Here is a 21,500-nt window from a genome sequence, read left to right as displayed (position 1 = left end):
TCGCCGTTTTATTTGTTATAGCCGCTCAATTACCACGTTTTGTACAATAGTCCCTGTGAACCGATCGTACGTTAGCATTAAGCACTGAAGTTGGCACCGTAACCTTGAAATCTCTAAAACTCTTCTGATTGGCTTGTCTAGAAATTAGAGTCTCGCCAACTTTTCTTAATATGATTTTTTATTTAAAAGACATAATTCACTGAAATACCTCAGCAGTTTACCAGTCAATACAATTTTATCAAGAAAACCATCTTGATACTTTATAAATATCAAAAAACCAAATAAATAAAGAATGACTGGGTAGTATTTAACGTCTAATCATCAGATAGATTTCATAGTGTTCTGGCAAAATCAATGATTGTTGGAGCCAGACGAATCAACTGTGCATAATTTTTTAACTGATGATATTGGATGATGGTCGTACAGTATCACAAATTCACCAAATTTTAAGATGTGAAATACCAAACCTGATTAAAATTTCCCACAGTATATCGCATCTTGAGTTTTACGCTAACTGATTTCATACATAATAACTAATGAAGAGTTCATAACTGCAACTTAACAGATGTTTAGGTCCTCGTAAAAAAAATGGTTCACCATTTGATATGATTAGATCATGGAGTAAAAATATAACTCTAAAGACAATAAACAGTTTATTTAATGGTCTGTAAAAGTGTTTGGACAACTTTAATAACAATGACGATTTAGCACTGAAAAATATGTTTACATTTGTTACTTCTTAATTATTTATTCTTTAAATATAAACAGTGATTTACAATAAATGAGTAACTCACATGGGCGTATTATATCACATCCCTTTTTATTCATCCTTCTCCATATAACTTTATTCATTAAGTCAGCATAAAATTAGATGAATCAAATTATTCCAACTTCATACAGCCTGTGCAGCCGAAATGAAAGATCCTTGAAAAACGTTTTAAGAAACGCACAGAATAATAATGAAAACAAAAGTGGTATTTTATGGATTTAGTGTAAAGAGTGTGAAATGCGAAAAACGTAGTCTTTTTTGTATAAGCATGAAATAAATAACAGTAGTATAAGGTTTTCGCGCATGTATTGGATAATAAGGCATAATAGGCACGTGGTTAAACTGATCACTATTTATTATTGATATTCAATCGACAATGGAGACAAGCCGTTATTACAGTAGTTACAATTCAAAAACTAGATCTGATAGAGTGATTAAGCTCAGATTAATTCAAGCCAATATTTCTCTGATAAAGAAAAATATTGTAACTCTGTAATAAATAGAATAAGGCTGGAGTAGTTTTAATCAAGTAGCCAATCGATCAGCTTAGAGAACTTTAATTTTGAAGATTTTCTTGTAGATTAATCAAAAATCTTAATTAATTAAAATAAGTTGTGGAAATTTAATAATCTTAATTTTGATGTCATTTTTTTAGTATCTTCCAAGAGGCTGCGTTCAATAGATTGAGTGTAAAATTTTAAAAAATCTCATACTATGAATTGTAACAGAAAAACGGCTTAATTATTGCACATGGTGTTGTTTTACTTGTATCTTCTCATTGTTATTTAGGACTGCAATTGATCAGTCTCTTATTGGCATATATGCATCCTGGGAGGATTGCCTCGACATAGCCTTAAATCACTAGCTTTCTAGCAAAGATGGATAGTGGCTAGCAGTGGAGCCCTAAAAAACAGTGGGAAGACACAAGTAAAACAATACCAAGTAAATTTATACTCCACCCCATTGCACGAGCAGGTGGCTATCAGGACTCAGTATCTAAGTGTATAACGCAATGGTGTTTAAAGCGAGTGGTACTGTGTTCGAGTCTCGAATTGAACATCAACTCTGGAGTTCAGATAAATCCAGCTGACAAGTGTCGAATAGGACTAAACATGCGTCCTGTATTTCACTACTAGTCACTGTCCATCTTTGCTTAAAAAGCTTGATTAATGCTTATTATTATATGAAATTTGTCAAAACTATTGAACTTCATTTAATTTTTTTCATAGTTTGATAAAATTAAATCTCGTAAACAGAAAAGTACTTTCTATAATAACAACAACAACAAAAACTTCCATCATAGACATTTCAACCATCTGTCATATGGTTGAGAAATTTTTACTATTAAGCACATACCAGTTACTGTTCTTTTTTTTAACATTTACATAGTGATAGTAAACCAAAAATTCTGTTCAATGTGTATTACACAAAAAAAATTGATAAATTTTAGACAATAAGAGGTTTTTTTGTTGGAAATGGAAACTGTCACTAAGTTAAATTGGTTTGCATTAGATTTATTTGTATATTAAAAATATCTGACAAAATATGTTATATAATAATATGTTACACATATGAAACAATTACACTTTATTCCCAAACATTATTTTGATAAACACAAGTATTCTACTTTTAACTATATTCAGATATAAAATAATCGTACAATAAATAATTTCACTAGTTGAAATAATGAATCAGTTGAAGCTAGATCATGGATGCACACTGCTGAGGAGTTTCATACTAGGACGAAACAGCCGTTCAATGCTTTCAGGTTTTCCACAGTGGTCTAGCTTCAATCGACTCATGATTTCAACTGGTGAAATTTCTACAATCTCCACAAAACCACTTCTGACAATAAATAATTGTATACTTTAATGATAATTGTATATTATTGAATCCAGGTTATAAGTAGTGTGAATAATTTTTTTAACTGTTCATATGTAAAACTTTACAGTTCGTATCATAATAAATTAGATAAACTAATGTCTTTCATCCGATCTAATTGAGTAAACGAACGTAAAGAAATAACAATAATAATATTATTATTATCACCGATCTAGTGAAGGGGAATGAAACCAAATAATTAGGTCATAATTTATCGGTTGAATAGGTAAGATCAGTATCATGTAATTATTTATGTAACCATGGTTTTGTGGTAAAACATTTTACTGAAAGTAAATTAACGGCATTTTATCGCCGTCTGTTTATTGTTAAGACATTTATTCAATGTGACATCCCATAAGTACTTTGATTTCTATAGATATACTTGGTTAGAATATTTGTTTAGAATTCATCAACCAGTTGGAGTTTCTACAATTATGCAATATTATCCTGATGAAAAGCCTTGGGGATAGAACTATTGATTCAAGGAAATCTTTATCTGAATTAATTATTTGAAATTAGCTTTTCGGTTTAGGCAAAATCAGCTTAATAAAAGTAAGTTAAAAGTCATCAACATATTGGATAAATAACCATTAAACCAATTATGTTGCTGAATTCATTTTTATGTCACTAATTTAGTTACCCATATTACTGACAGATTTTCTTTCTCGAGATGAAGTCTCGGCAGCTTTCAAAGAAAATATACCGGTCAATATTTTGACTAACCTTTCTCAAACAGAATTATAATGGGTACGATTAGTTTCTTGAGATAGTTTATTGAAGCACAGTTTGCTAACAATGTCTATCTTAATTCAAAATAATTTGGTTACAGTACTGAAGGAAAAAAACCCAGAGTTGAATTTTCAACTCTAGGTAAATTATCAAATGAATATTTCTGTATATATAGTTACTGCTCACATTTCAAGATGCCATTAAGTAATTTAAACAGTTGAGATCATGAGTCATTCAAAGCTAGACCACCATGGAAAACCTGGAAGCACTGGACGGCCGTTTCGTCCTATTGTGGGACTCCTCAGCAGCGCGCATCTACGACCCCGCCTCGCGGGATTCGAACACAGTCATTAAGTGTATACTGAGTGGAGTGAAGAAATTCAACACAGCAGGCCAGTTAATGACAAGTATGGTTACTATCCTACAATCATTTATGCATTTTCTTTTTATATTATCATTATTTGATTACTTATTTATGTTTAATAAATGTCCAATTAAAAGAATAATACTTTGGAAATCTGTTTAAATTAACTGGTTACCTGAATATATTGACTATTGGATCATAAATTCGTAGGATAATATTAATCATAATATGGAAATAATTATATTTACAGATCAATTATTTAATACTTTAATGATTTCAAATTTCAGTTATTCTAATGAGAAACTAATTACCTTTATTCCCAAAATGATTAACGGTCTTTACAAAATGAACATTTATGATAGTTTATATCAACACTGATTGTGTCTTATAATTCAGAGCTTCATTATAACACTTTGAGTATTACCTGGAAAATGATGAATGTGCTTCCAGGTTTTCCATGGTGGTCTAGCTTCAGCTAACTCATGATCTTAACCATTGAAATTACTATAATATCCACAAAACCCACCTGATATTAATCAACAGATGCTCACTAGTGACTGGCTTGAAGACGTATATCCTGGAGTTCTAGTGAGAAGTATTGACCAGTGGAGTTCAACCAGGTCTGTTGTGAGATAGTAACTCACTGAAGACAATGGTGGATGTGTCGCTCAACTTCGTGGATTAGTTGAAGTTAGACATTAACACCACTGGATGCCAGCCGGCTCAGTGGTCTAATGGTTAAGTGCTCGCGCGCGAAACCAGTAGGTCCTGGGTTCGAATCTCGCAGGGGGTGAGGTCGTGGATGTGCACTGCTGAGGAATCCCACAATAGGAAGAAGCGGCCGTCCAGTGATTCCAGGTTTTCCATGGTGGTCTAGCTTCAGCTGACTCATGATCTTTACCATTGAAATTACTATAATATCCACAAAACCCATCTGATATGAGTGTATATAAGTTACTCTAAAGATTTTGAAAGTTTTCTACCAATTAGAAACAAAAGACGAAAAAAACTGTAGAAAAAAGTTTTTTGTTGTATCATACAGTGAAAATAATTCTTTGGTAATATATTTCACTCAATTGTTTACTAGCTGTTCTACATTACAAATGAAAAAAATATTTTTTTATCTAAATGAAACATTTGAAATGTAGATAAGACATTTGAATCAGGTTAATTGGTTGAAACAAACAGAAATTAATATAAACAATATTTTATATTGATACTATTTTAATACAATTAGGATAAAGGTTATGAATCTAGTCGTGACATAAAATGTTTTACGAATGAATCCCTTGACCGTTGAATCACAAAAAAATATCTGACCAATGAGTTGATTTAAACGATATTCCTAATTCTATTCATCATCACATATATACAACAATATGAACATTAAATTCATTTTGCTGTGTTTGTTTGGATTTTCCCATTGATGATTAGGATTGCAATTGATCAGTCACTTATTGGCATATGTGCATCCTATACAGATTACTTCGATATTGCTTTAAGTTACAAGCATTATAAATCTAAGATGGTTAGTGCCTAGCAGTGGAATCCAGGAAGCGCGATTCATCTTATTTGGGACTCGTTAGCTGAATGTACCTGAAACTCAGAGTTGATGTTTACTCCGTGATAATGCGATGGCGTGTGAAGCAAATACTACTGGGTTCACGTCCCAAACGGGACGAAACGCATGTCCTGGACTTTACTGCTCGTCATCAGATCGAATTAATAACAAAATAGGTGATCTATTCACATACAAGTTCAATACATCTTATCATTAGGTTTGAAGACATACAAAACACATGGAAATCTCCACATTTACAACTTATTATATAAATAAAGTATTTTCTAGTTTGAAATACAATTATATCTATGAAATTTAGTTGTCATATAAAAGGCGACTAATTGTTGTAACGGTGGACTGCAGGTTAGATGCGCAGCGTATTTTTTCGATCGAATCAGTGACACGTAAAACATGTAAGGACGACCTAGATTCCCGATTGGTCCCACTTCCCTGTCTAGCCCAGCCAGTCGAGTCCAGAACGCAATTCACAGCCTCTAAGTTATGAATCGTTATATTTCAAACATACTCTGTTTATATACTAACCAAACAGACCACATCGTGCCATAAAAATAGAAAACAACATCTGTACAATATTTAACGAGTGAAATAAATAATGGTCAATAGGGAATGCCCATTTAGAGTCCAAGAACATCATTAGACTTAACATGATAATGATTGGTATATTCCTCAGCATCCCTAACACTAATATTCTTATTTGAAAGTACAAATCTTGGCTCTATTTGAGTGTTATAAATCATAGAATAATCCAATTATGGAATCATCGTTTAACTACAGAATTTATGTTGATTAAGCTTCAATACCAATAAGAATTTCTGAATAATTCATAACTATATTGTACATTATCAATAAATTTCTGTATTTTATTCACAAAACGTTCCAAATTCATGTTTGACTATTTTCGTGTTAAACACCCATCTCATTTATTAGTTATTTAATTTATTTGTTTAGATAATTCGTAACATCTTTAAATGAGTTGTTATGTTAAGAACTATTTTCTCTAAGATAAGAATCGTTTGATGAAATATTCTAATATCAATACTTGGAAAAGATTTAAATACAAATGTCGTTAGCGTTTTTTAGCGTTTGTTTAGCGAGTTAGTTTTCTACGGGATGGAGTCTCTAATTCCATGACCGATCCTCCTTCTTTATCTGGGCTTCGGGCCGGCAATAACCCCAACGGGGCTCCAGATGGAGTTACAGATGTCGTTACTTGTTCATTAATATGTGATCACTAATAAAGTTTGTTTTCATAATTATTTTTGTCAAATATTTTTTTATCGCTAGAAACCACCCGAAAAAGTTGTCTATCAATTAGTAAGACAAGATGAACAATCTTTTCAATGTACTAAAAGTAAAATACGATAAGTGATTGCATCATTTGGGTTTGTTTTTCGTTTACATTTATTTTTATGTAAAACTTACTTTTCTCTATATTCGTCTATTCTTTTTTTAGTTTTCTATAAAGTTTGTTCTAACTTGATTATACAAACAGGTATTGATAATAATTACTGATATATATATATTTGATTTTAAAAAATAGTCTTCTTATATGTTTAACGTATGGAAAAGTAATTAAATATTATGATAATGCAAACAACTAATTAAAGTGAACTCAGTCGTTATTTATTGTGTTTATTATTGAATAGTAAATCATAAAATTATCTTATTTAAACTACTATTTCACATGTTTGTCTATATTATCGGTCAAATTTGATCTACACGATTCACTGAAAGTATTTTAGAGCTAAATTCACTTAGTATTGTTTGTTTGAATCTTCCTATTGATGTTTAAGACTACAATTCAACAGCCTCAAATGCCCTGGTACAACCGAGAGTGGGGAGATTCCGCTATCCCTCTCGAAATGCTCTCACATGGCCACGGGGACACAGCCACTGCCAGGGAAGTCCTACTCACTGCCTTCTCGTTGTAGGCTGTTGTTTGTGAAATTGAGAGGACGAAAAGCGAATGTCCGGCGCTTTAATCGGGTTGGTGGAAACGGAGGGTCCACCTAGGAGAGTTGGAAAATCCTGATTCCAAAGCAGTGGTGCACATGGGCTCCAGTATCTTCAAGGAACAAATGGCGTATGAACCAATTGTTGATCATCAGCTACCATGGGACTGCACATCCTTACGATGCTCCACTGCCTTGTGGATCATACGATTTCGCATGTAGAATCATTTTCTTGCTTTTAAAGTATCAATTAATATCATAAATAAATTTATAATTATGGTTAAGTACTTGGAATAGTTAGGTTATCCTATGAAGTGTGTTGCATATCACTTAGTTTATTATGAAGTGAATATTTAATTCACTGAAACATTTGACTTATCTCAACAGACTACTAGATTTATTGTATGAAATTCCAGATTTTAATCACAGCTTGACCACTGTCCTATTTTATATAAACCATGATCGGACCAATTTTCATCATGTGTATATTTCAGAGTACAGTACAACTATCACATAAAAGTATCAAATTATAATTTCATTTCACTTGAGATTTTTATGTTTCCAAATTGTCTAGCCTAGTGCAATACTAAAAAAACCTTTAAATATGCAAATCAGTATGGATTATACACATCACGGTTTGAATTGTTCTTGCCAAAACTTACATTTCCTTGAATATATGTATATATATTCAGTAGTTTAAATGAGTCAGTTCTAAATACAAAATGCGGTGTGCACACACAAAAAGAACTACAGTCGAATGCATACTTCACACATACCTACCTACATACATACATACGTAGCTGAATCATAATCACATCAATAGACACTAGCATTCACATCGCATACTTGTTAATTGTTGTTGTTGGTGTTGCAAATTGTTTATTTAACTAGAACCGAAAATTTCAAAGTGTAAACAAAATGGAATCCAGGTTTAAATAGCCCACTAACATTTTTCAAAAACACTGAACCCTTTTTATATGAAACACAAAAAAATCTATCCAGATACTCTCTGAAACTTTATTTTTTATCAACAAGCCCTTATAATTACATGTATTTGAACTGTGAAGTAAAAGTGGAAATAGCTTATAAACCCGAATTGATGATTGCAACAGTTTGTTACTTTTTTCTCTGTTTATTACTAATAACGTTTGTTGTAATACAATGGAATGTTATTTGAAATCGATAACTATATATCTTGGAACAAAATATCCTATTTTCTTCATTAGGAATTTCAGTTATTTTATTCTAACATTGTAAACAAACTTAGTATAATATTATGTAATAAATGTAGCTATACTGGCTAATAAATGGCATATATAAGATTAGATGAGAAGTTAATTTTGACAGATACCATTTCATCTTTTAATCTGTAACGACATGTTAATGATTTGTTTTCAACGGTTAATGCATTTTACCAATTGAATATGCCATAACTAGATAATTCTTTAATGTGATTATGATCATATTTCATAGTTATTACTAGTCAGGATGTTCAATAATATCACAAATGTGCAACATATATATTACTGTCGAAATTGATAGACCGAAAAGTCTTTCAGCATGCTTTAAGCGAACATTTATATGCTTATTAGTTATTGAAATAATGAATTATCCTGTACACTTTAAGAAGGTTGAGTAATTACCTAAGCATTACTGTGAATACACACTAAATCTATATTGTTTGTTCATCGTATCTTTTATTTATACCACATGCTTTTTACATTAAAATTAATACTATAATCCATCGTATTTTTCATCCAATACTATTCACATATTGATTAAAAACAAAGTCAATCATGTTATTTGTCAAAGCAAGCTTTGTAAATAACGTACATTAGTCAACGAGTTGTGTGAAATGCCGCAAAGTCATAACAACTGCAATTGTTAGATTATTATATAATGAGAATTTAAATGTTTACATAATTTGAGTGGGAATCAATTCTATCCATTAGCTAACTGAAATATCTTTATACTAATCAAAGAATTAGGTTCGGTAAACTAATCATATGCTGTATTTGTAAAATGTCAAACAATACATTAAATACACCATTTGCACCACTTCCTTGAATTGTCTTTCACAAACTTCATCTTTTTTATATTCCTGTCGCTACCCCAACCACATGTGTTCTTCCTTCTCTTCTCATTTTCTTCTTAGGTCAGCAAGAATCCTACTTTTGATCCTATATACATACTACGTATACCTCTCCCCATATGTAGCACACGTCACACCTACAGATCTCCTGGTAAAACTAACTGCCATCTAATGCGTCCAGGCTTTCTACGGTGGTCTAGCTTCAACTGACTCATGATCTTAACTATTAAATTCAAATGAATGAATTGTTTATTTCTAACAGATTTGTGACATAATCCATGCTTTAAGGTCTATCGTATATTTCAAATCGTCAACAATATTGTTATAGATGACAATATAGATTACAGAGTGAAAAAATTTTTTATTCTAGATTTAGATTTGGTCATAAGATTTGAGATATTGATGTAATTTGCTAAAGGCAAAATGTCTATATACATTGCATCGCGTTTTTTACATAATTCGAAATATGGTCGCATTAGACGTATGATGCCAACTACATAAAAGCGGAGAAAAGTACACTTTAAATAATCGTTTGAAACATTTGGATTTGTAATTTTTATTGTTTACAAAACTGAGTGTAGAATGTATCTTGTTACTAAAACTATTCGGTAACCTGAGCAGAATGTCAACCAAAATATCTGAATGATTGCTTTAACTAAGAAAAATCTGAGTTGTTACAAGTGATTTGATCATAGTTAATATAATTCCTGGCATAGATTTCCAGTAGTTAAAGTTGTCATAGGGGGTCAGCTAAACAAGTTAAAAATAGCTTAGGAAATATCAAAAGAATAAGAATAATTTTAGTAAGATTCATATTGTAAAATAACTAAACTTTGAGAAAATGGTTAGGAAAAACAGAATGAAAAAATACATATGTTAGAATATTGGAACTCATGATCAATAGAAAGATAAAGATAAATTGACTCTGCTTCATAATGACTGATTTAGATCCATACCACTTAACACTTGAAACTACAGATGAAGATATTCACATGGATCCCAACTAGGTATTTTTCATTTACCACAATAGCTAAGAGAAATAGTCTACGATTTTGTGAATCGATATCTAAGTAAACGGAATACACCCATTGGGACATTGAGACAACCTTTCTTATTTAATCGATATCTTATCTCCACCTCAAATTTAGCGGACTGATAAGGTCTGTAAAATTACATTTGAATGTGATTTTAATAATAAAAATGATTTAGTTTGATTATGATCAATATTTGTAGTATCCCTTGCGATTGTAATGTTAGGATATTGTTTACAGTCAATGATTACAAAATAATCCCACAAAGTTGATTAACTACATGCTTTTTTCATACATCCAGTGGGCAGTAATCATAATGCTAAATATGTCCACAAAATATTATTTCTATTATCACTTTTCTTATATGCCAATGGAAAATAATATTTTCACATAAAATTACCTGATTGATATTTTTCGCATGACTTTTTCAAGCTTATCAGACTATAGAAACGAATCAGTAGTCATTAAGTAAACGGTACTGTTATGGCTTTAAACTTGCGGTCGATTTTTACCCTGTGCTAATTGTTGTGTCCTTGACTGGAAAATTAGAGCAGCGTACTTATCGATCGATTGCAGTGACACGTAAACATGTATGGACGGCCTAGAGTCTCGATTGGTCTCACTTCCCTGTCTAGCCCAGCCTGTTGAGTCCAGAACACAAGTCACAACCTCTGAGATATGAATCATTATATTTCAAACATACTTTGTTTATATACCAATCAAGCATACCACATCGTACCATAAAATAGAAAACAACATTTTGTACAATATCCAACAAATGAACAGATATCGACCAATAGGAAATGTCCATTTAAAGTCCAAGGAAACCATTGGACTTAACATGATAATTATTGGTCTATTCCTCCGCATCCACAACAGGTACTAGGTTCGACTCCCGGAGTTAACATCAACTCTGAGATGCAGGTACATCCAACAGAAGAGTCCCAAATAAAACGAAACGCGCGTCTTGGATTCCACTGCTAGCCATGAACCAACCTTGTTTATAGATCTAGGTTATATCTTTAAATGTTTTCACACTAACTGTATATTGTTTTATTTGTCAAAATAAATAGGTAAATATCAGTTACAATTATCAAGATATAGGATATTTCACAACAGATATAATTACAAACCTAAGCAAACTGTAGACATTTATCATTATATATGTATATAGATTCATTTTGAAAGGAAAACATTAATGAATATAATTATGAATTCACTTGAAGTAATAAAATTCTTCAATTTTAGGCATGAAATTTTACATTTTAACGTACTTATCATAAAGTAATTAGTAATTAGTCAAGATAGAGTTTTATATTTTGCTACATTTACTTTTAAGTGTTTATTACTATTCGATATTTTTATGAGTTAAACTATGAATTAGAATTTATAAAAGGAAAACAAAACATTCAAACATGATAACATCAGTTACTTTACAATCATTTCAAGAACTATATTTATTTACCTCCCTCCCTCCCCCCCCCTTATTTTTTGTTCGTTTTATCTAACATTCCCTTAAATGTTTTTAACTATAGATTAAAGAATTTATTATGAATTTCTTATACTCATGTTATGAATCTTATAAATATAGACATTCAGTTTCCATGTTCAATGATGTTAATCTGAAAAAAAATATTTATTACTAATACAATGTCACTGTGGGTACACAACACATCATTTTAAATAAACATGTTAAAGATACATTATTATCAGTATGGAATTGTAGAGACTGTTAAGTTTTTAAGTGAGATTTTATTGGGGCCCGTAATTTTGTCATCATTTAGATCGGATGATTTCGTCGAGAGGGCTTACCAATTTAGTGGCCCGTGGATCTGACTCCATGTAGATCGTAATGATGATTGTTGTTGAAATATATATGTCACCTATCCTCGTATATAATCATCGACTTTAATAGCGTTAGTCAATAATGGAATTACATAAGTCGAATAACGAGAATGGACTTGTGAATACAAATATTTTACATATGGAGCGAATGAAATAGAGCAAAGCAAAACAACGCGCAGTGGAGGTGGCTGGTAAGCCAACTCATTTCTAGCCAGACGTTATTCAATATTTATAGGCTGACAAAATAAACTACAGACATGTGATGAGACATGGGATATGAAGTGTACACACATATACGCTCATATGAAAACAGTCAAGACTGATAAGCGAATAATTAACAAGGTCAAAATATGACTTAAGTAGAATGAATAGAATGGTCTGTCCGAAAGCTAGAATAAGGTATATGGGCTTAACATAATAACTGACACTACACGATCATGAATCGATCAACATTGGAAACCTGGTTGCATTGCAGTCCCATACTAGGACAAGATGGCCATCCAGTGCTTCCAGGTATTTCAATGGTGATCTAATATCAATCGATTCATGATCTCAATAAAAAACAGTACAATATTCAAGAGTGAACATACAAAACTCAATAAAATATTATTATAGGTTCATTAACTAATCATTTAATTAGAATGTAATTTAAATCAATATTACATTTTTATTTTTAATTTAAACCAACTTTCATTATTGTTTTTTTAGTTGGAAGTCATATACCCTTTATTCAGTAGGATAATAAGAAAAAGTAATAAACTAATGATATATCTATTAAGTGAAAAAAAATTCTAGAGCATGTAGTTGCTAAATTAAGTATAATGGGTGTTTTTAAATTCCACTTAAGCACATTGTTTAAAGTGATCATTTCAACATTCATTTATAAAAGTGTTTTTTTAATTGTTTATATTTTAATAATCTGAAAGTTACAAGATTTCGAATATTGTAATGTTATCTTATCTCATGTTAACCAGTTGTATGGTAATACTTATTAAAGTGATATATAATTAATGTTGAAAGAAAATCATATTTATCTACATGTTATTGGCCTCTTCCTTCCTAATCTATGGTATTCATGAGTAGGTAAAAAATAGTTTAGTAAACATTACCGGTATCATTCTCTTCTACATATAATAGATTTATTATTTATCCATTTACAGTCGGATACGTTGTAAACATTGTGCTGGAATTCACTGTAAGATTTATCCTTATATATACATCTATTTAGACTAGATTATTTTGGAAGTTAAGTCACATTGTGGTTAAATGATCCCCGTAGCATAAGTGCATTTATTCTCAAACTTCTTGTAAATGCTTAGTTAACTAGTATCCTTAACGTCTTTGAGATAACTCAAAATTTCCTTTAGAAATGATTTTATTTTAGTATCGGAAGGGAAGTAGTAATTTCAATAGTTGAGATCATGAGTCGATTAAAGCTAGATCATCATAAAAAACCTGGAAGCACTGAATGGCCGTTTCGTTCTATTGTGGGACTCCTCAGCAGTGCGCACCCACGGCCCCGCCTTGCGGGGTTCGAACCCAAGACCTGACAGTTTCGCGCCCGAGCGCTTGACCACAAGACCACTTAGCCGGTATCATTTGGTTTCCACATTATTAATTTTCTCTCTTTCTCTGTTGACATAAGTTGTAGTAACTTCAGTAGATGTACACACATGTGAAGTTTTAAATGGAGACTGATTTACCTGTAAGTTCAAGCTATATTCAAAACTTGTTGGTCATCACTGTTGTACTTATCACTTCATTATTCCAGTAAATTCAGTTTATTAGGGGAAAACTAACTAAGCTTCCTACAATACGTTTACAGTTGAAAATGTTTACAATAATAATGATAATAACGATAATAATAATACGTACAATCACAATGGTAATAACAATATTGTATTTCGTCAAAATCGTCAATTATTTGAGGAAGAATATGAACAAATCATTACTGAATTATTAAGAAATGTAAACTGGTCTATAGTTGATATGTAATAAAAACCACTATTCTCTCATTCGAAACTAAATAACTGTTTGCATTTGAATGTATTCATGTCAAATTAAACATACACCATACTGGTAGCAAAAGCACGTAGATTTCTTATGTGATTAATCATTAATAAATGCTTTATAGTGTTTAATTATGTTTATTTTAAAAGTACATACACATGTACAACTAGTTGGTTGCTGAGCCGTGACTAAAATTATGTATGTCAAGTACTTTCTCTACCCAACTTGACTTGAGAAATCTGGTCAGTATTAAGAAAAACTTGACATGCATGACACTACTCATTAATCACAGATCTATAGATTATAAATACATCACATTCCTAATGGAGGTCAGTCGCTCTGTGGTAACATCTCTGACTATGACACTAGATCAAATCAGCCAAAGAGCATTAATCGCCTCGAGAAAACAGATACAGGTTGTTAGTGAATGCTAAAATGGAAGAAACTTACGTCTAGGCCTTCCTATAGACTACCTCCAATCCCCACTTTACAGGGAAAATATATGTGTATATTTAAACAATGCTATTTAATAAACATTATAGAGTATTTCTTTATCGAAGGTATTATTCTAGTGTTTTTGGACTCCATAAATCTTCCATTGTTGATTTGAAGACATATTGTGGTGTGTGCTATTGATGTTGACAGATATAAGTAGTAAGTATCACCAATCGAAAGTGAAATGCTTGGAAGCAGAAAGAACAACGAAATCTGAGACGATTGTTTGATATTTTGCAAGTGAAGTATTCACAGTATGGTTCTTGGATTTTAATAAGATGTTCTGAATCTTTGTATTCTTATTCGACTGTTCACGCTTGTGTTCTCGTTCACTACGATATATCTAAAGAAACAAAATGTTCACATAATGATTGAAGAACCATAGAAAAATCAGAACTCAGTAGATAGCTGTTTTATAATAGTTTCAGACTGTTTAACCTTCCTCAAGTATCATCACATGTACGACTGAACCAAGATCTTCCTATCTACTTGTGGATAAGATACCACCGAGCCCTATAATCTAAATTTAGTACTTTTTTTTAAATTCATTCAATTTGTGACAATCAGTGATTGTCATTTAATGTAACTGCTTCACTCACAACCTAGATGACTGGAGCTGTCTCTGACATTCACAGCAATATCACCACTGTTGATTCCTGACATTAAAATAGAAAGTAGCCGTTATGTTGGTAACTATACTTCGGTTTAATTTATTACGAAACAATACGAAGTATACATTTCATGATGATTGAGCCCAAAAATTATCTGTGGTTACTGTTGTTAGGATGTACTGAAATTTGTCAATATCCTTTAGGGAATAAGACGAAAACATTATTCTTAGGCTTGTAGGTCGATATCGAATCATCCACAGTTTTAACAGCGTAACCGTCGTATATTATTATTAATGGCTTTATTCAATGTTATATTTTGGTACAATATAGAAACCATCTTCAGAACACCTTGGTACTCCAAAATTTTTATCTTGAGATTGTCTATGAACACTCATAAATGTTTGATTCATCAAATTTCAAGACTTTTATAAACTTTTGCTATATATTTATATATTAAAAAATATATTAAGACGTTCACAAGAAATTAATAAATCGGTTATTTTAACTATTTAGCTAGTATAGCTATCGTATTTGTTTTGAACAGGACAGCTGTATGTTGTCTCGTTTTAATTATAAATGTTACACCAACAACTAAAATCAGTGTTCAATGTTTGTTACAATTGTTTTGCTGTATATCGAATTCTCTGTATATGTATTTCACATCCGTTATTCAATGATCCCAGTTAATATATTAATTAAATGTATTTTTTCCTTCGATATTGCAATTCAAATGTAGTGAAATTTATCGTTTTTCACAAAACTTGATGTTGTATTAATTTCAATAAAAACTTTAGTTAGTATATGACCTTTGAGGAGATTCTTGATTTTTCATCGTTTTCAGAGCTTATTTAAGTAGTCATTAAAAATCAAGAAGCAAGGATTTAGTTGACATGAGGTTAGGCGCTTGCCACTAGACGGAAGGTCCTGTGTTTGTTCTGTGTCGCAGTTTGGGAACCCTGCTAATGAAGAGTCACAATGCGACAAAACAGATGTCCGATGTTTTCTGGTTTAAAAAAGAATACCTTATTAAAATCTGCCTATATTGTTAACTACGATAACAATTGATGTTAACAGCTCTTAAATATATGTAAATCACAAAATCATGCAAACGAACACCATAAAATACAATTATTAATGTTTAAACAAAATATTAATAACACAACACAATGAGTTCGTTGTATTCTATTGCTATCTATTCAGGTACATGTAAGTTAAGTACCTTATTATTTCAAATTATTAACATAATTTGAAACTTATAATAACTGCTTACTGTTTGAAATAGGAATTGAGTTAGCAAAGTACATCGTTAAAACTTGAATACTTTACATTCCAAACAACTTATTCATCATTGATGGACAATTCATGATTAAAAATCTTCAAATCTTGTCAATTATGTGTGGTAACTAAACTAAATACCTTTTATGTAGCTGAAGAGAAAGCAACGAAAAACAGTATCATTATGTTCTACAGATAGTATCCTCTGTGCTTCGTTTAAACTCGTGAAGAAAACCAATAAAAAATAAATAAATAAATGAAAGCGACTATTGAAGTGAAAGATATTTTTGGAAGCCTATTATGAGTTCGTGATAAAGTTTTTCTTCAGTCTACATATTCGTTTCCACTGTGACATATTTTATGTTATCCTGATGTTACCAGAATGTATACCTGAAAGAAACATCAAATTATTCACTTGAAAAACACACTAATAGTTATTAGGTAAACGGTTGTTCATTTTTCATCATATCTGCTAAAGAATTTGAAATTAGTCTGGATATAGGTACTAACATACAACCAGAATAATATTTAAAGCCTATAAATGAGACTAACGTAGTTTGCTGAACTACTTATTTCTTAACTCTTAATGATCATTTGAATGTATATTAGTATCTTCAATCGATTAGTAATTTTCCATCGCCGTAACTAAACATAACGCTTTCTTAGATATGTTTCGATTAAATATCAAGCCATCAGTGATAACTCCTTGATGACACTCATAATTAACATCTTTCATCACCCCAAGAAACAAAGTCCTGTGCTATGTTTCAGTGGTGTCCAATGTTTTTTTTCAGTTTATATGCCTTCATCAATTAATTAAATGCTCAATGTCGCTAAAAATACTATAAAACAAAGGTATTTACAAATGATTCCTGTTACACATACATGGTTAACCCTTTAAAATAATTGGATTTATGTGGTTTATATTGGATCCTAACTTTAGTTCATAGTGTGCGCTTTCATGAAGTCGTGAACTGGAACAAAAATTTATCCAATGTTCCGTTCTTTGGAATGGTTGTCTATGTTAATTTAGGACATCAATTGAAGTTTATTCAAAATGACCAAAGTTCATTTTGTATTACGCTTAGTCAGTAGTTTTAGTGGTTGATTGTTCTATGGGAAACCTTGAGATATTGGGTATGACACCTGAAGAGATCTTGGATATCTATTTCTAAGGTGTTCGATGTTATGAGATGACAGATTTTCAGTGCTTTTTTTATTTCAAATTTTCAAATAAATGAGATTTATCTGTGTTGAATATAAACTATAAATTACTTCAGTTACTTTTAACATCTAACATATTAAATGTAGCAGACACTTAAAGATATTGACATTGAGTATATTTATTTTGGCATATCCATAATTATTGATATAATTAAAAGAAAACATCAATTGTATTTATCGAAATCATCTGAATTGTCAAGAGAATTTAATAAAATTAAGCATGAACTTTAAGAATAATTAAAATTTGTTGTGGAAATTTCGCTACGAGATTAATGGTTCTGTGAATGATGTCAGATAATCAGAATCTTCTTTGTTTACTTGATATTTGGTAATAAAATATTTCACAAAAAATAGTAACTGTTACTTGTTTCCCCATTATTCATCATCAAATAGTTCAGGTATTCGGTGAGCAGAAATAACACACTAATAATCAATAGTGACTAGGGTAAGAAAATAAGTCAGTAAAATGATTCCTGTCTATGTACCAATTTAACTCATAGTTCAGTAAGCATTTTTCAGCCCATGATGATTAAAATATAAAAAGTAATATTTCAGAGCAGCTTGGATTCACTAGAACTCCAGCAACAAGAAAACGTAAAACCTTGGTAACAATATCATAATCGTTAAACTGATTATTGTCTGTCTGAACTGATTGGTCTGGTGAACAAAGTCTAGGTGTTTGAAGTGATAGATATCAAATTCTCATATCATTATGAACATAACTGTAATACAGATATACTCAGTTGACTAATTAGAATAATCAGTACAGGGTTGTGGAGATTGTTGACTTTTGACTGAGATCATGAATAGATGAATGTTAGACCACCGTTGAAAACCTGAAAACACTGAACGGCCGTTTCAACCTAGTATGGGACTCCTCAGCAGTGCGCATCCACAATCCCGCTCGCGGGATTCGAACCCAGAGTCTTCAGTCTCGCGCTCAAACGTTTAACTTACTTAATCACTGAGCTGGCGCCCAACGGTGCTCATGTCTAACCTGATGATCTCAATCAATAATTCGAATAAGATAGAAAGCCAGTTTTACACTCCTCAGCTAATCGTAATCCTGAAAATTCATAAAATTTTCAATAAACTATTTGGTTATCCGAAGCCTGCTAAATGATCTATTAGTTGTTCGATTGAAATTGAAAAGCTGCTCAAAGTTTTATATTGTAAGTTCACCAATTATACATTATAACTGTTACTACTAAAATTACTAATTTTGTTCCAGTCGTATTCTAAGTATATATATTACTCGACATGAAAATCACTTTTATTAACAGTTCGTCTTTATAAACCATCATATTTCACCAAAAAACCGATTGTGAGTAATAATAATACAATCAAGACTTATAGTTCAAGTAGCTCCAATTAAGCTATTTAAACTCAGCACAATGAAAAGATTTATTATGTTTTATTTGTTTTAGTTTCTGATAAGTAAATACTTCACAAAATTAAATTTAATCCCCTTACTGAAGTCAGCTAGAAATCCAGTTACTGGGTTGAGTAGAAAACATTTCGAGATTATTTATGACTTCATAACACTTGGAATCTATCTCGTCGGTCGAACGCAAAACATGTATTATTCAGAGCTTCATAAACATCGTTTGACAACCGATGTATATATCTTACTGGGGATAGAAAAATATCAAACTGTTATGGTGTATTTTAAGTTTTTGTAATGGATAGATATAAACAATAAAATCAATATGAAGACGTTTACTGAATGCTATACTTTGGTTCATCAAATCATGGTTCTGTTTAAACTTGAACTATTCAACGTGATATATTGGGGGAGAGACTGTCAGCGTCACAGTTCGACCATTGATTGTTACTATAGTCGGCAATCTAGTTAGGTAATAATTAATAATACCAAATAGCTGTTAAACGTTATCATACTTTGACGACAATTATATATTTGTATAGAATAGTTTGCAAGTAATCATTATAGTTGGTTACTTTAAATAAATGTATAATTGATAGCTCTTATGATATATTAACATTTCATTCTGTACCGTATCAATTCACATTCATGAAATCTCTTACATTAATTGAATACCTCATAGTACAGGTAACAGATATTGAAAGAAAAACTTAATCTTAAGAAATTATTGATTATTTCAATTCAACAGAAAAATAATATCATTTAACAATGATTCTTTTACTTTAAATTGAATCTTCTAAACTAGCTCTTAATTACATAATTGATTTCTAGTGTCTCAAACAGAAAAATTAATACATACATACTGCATGTGTATTTCAGGCATCCACTCATTTGACAATTCTATAGTGTACACTGATCCAAAATGAATATACTTATAAATTCATAGAATATACTATAACAGATTTTTATTAAATAAATAACTTCGAACTAGATGCTTACATACATTAGCGACATATGTAGATAGATACGGCGAGACTATAATTTAGGGACGAACCAATCAGGTATAAGATAACAGGTGTCGGTTTTTGGCGCGAAATTCACTTATCTATTTGGTTAAATAGGGTTTTGGCATTATAGCTAATATCAGTTTGTGATGAAAACCCGAAATCTAATTCCTAACCTTAACCACCAACTGTAAATGATAATTCGTATTCCTCATACAAGTTTATAACCCACATTTGGTTCTAGCTATTAAGTGGACACTCTCAAGGTGAGTTTAGAGTCCCTCAAAAGTCGTCCATAAATTATAGTCTCACCGTATATACTTATCTAGTAATCACTGACAAATTCTCATTATATTAAAACATAATTATATAAACGAAGAATATATATATATAATAATAATATTAAGGATATGGGAATATATAACTCGTCTGACATCTGTCAGACTATCTACAAGTTTGACTAAGCAGACAACCAGTCATTATCATTCACACACAGACATAAATTAAATCACAATAAAAACCATATTGTTACATGATATACCGAGAAATTATTTAAATGTTACCCCTAAAAATTTCAAATTTTAAGTCAATTGACTGGTCCATTTTCTTTCAATACATTCACCTATAATGTGTTAAATGAAGTACATTTGGTAATTATCCAAATTTCTATTACAAATAATCATAATAAACTATACAGAAATTTTGCTCTAATCTGAAATTGAGACGATTTTGATAAACTGAAGAAATTAGGACTTTAAATAATTTAATATGTTAAACATATATAAAATTTCAATAGTTGAGATCATGAGTCAGTTGAAGATAGACCGTCATATGAAACGTGGAAGCACTAGACGGCCGTTTCGTCCTATCGCGGGACTCCTCAGCAGTGCACGTCCACGACCCCACCTCACGAGATTTGAACCCAGGACCTACCAATCTCGCGCGTGAGCGGTTAACCATTATACCACTGAGCCGGCCGGTATCCAACAGTGTTATTGTCTAACTTCAACTAATCCACTACATTTAGCGACACATTGAAATTTCTATAATATCCGCAAAAAGCCTTCTGATATATAAAATTAATAGAAATTCCATATGATAAGTGTCGTTTGTATAAAAGGGACTAGAGTTGAATTTCACACTGTTCTAGGTGTTTTCACTATTTTACATTAGTTATACATCCTTATTGACCATCATTCTCTTAATGTTTTTGTCTCATATAACATTTATCTAGTTGTTTCTAATTAATTTA

General features: G+C 31.2%; 1 protein-coding gene across 1 annotated transcript in view; it reads left to right on the top strand.

Moving 5' to 3' along the window:
- The window catches only part of RASGRP2 (RAS guanyl-releasing protein 2), a 77,057-nt gene that overhangs the window by 10,023 nt on the left and 45,534 nt on the right, over positions 1 to 21,500 (top strand). The gene's annotated exons all lie outside the window — the stretch shown is intronic.

The sequence above is a fragment of the Schistosoma haematobium genome, chromosome 2, assembly GCF_000699445.3.
Source record: "Schistosoma haematobium chromosome 2, whole genome shotgun sequence".
NCBI lineage: Eukaryota > Metazoa > Platyhelminthes > Trematoda > Strigeidida > Schistosomatidae > Schistosoma > Schistosoma haematobium.
Note: the sequence above shows the minus strand (reverse complement) of the source record. Positions and strands in the feature narration are given on the sequence as shown.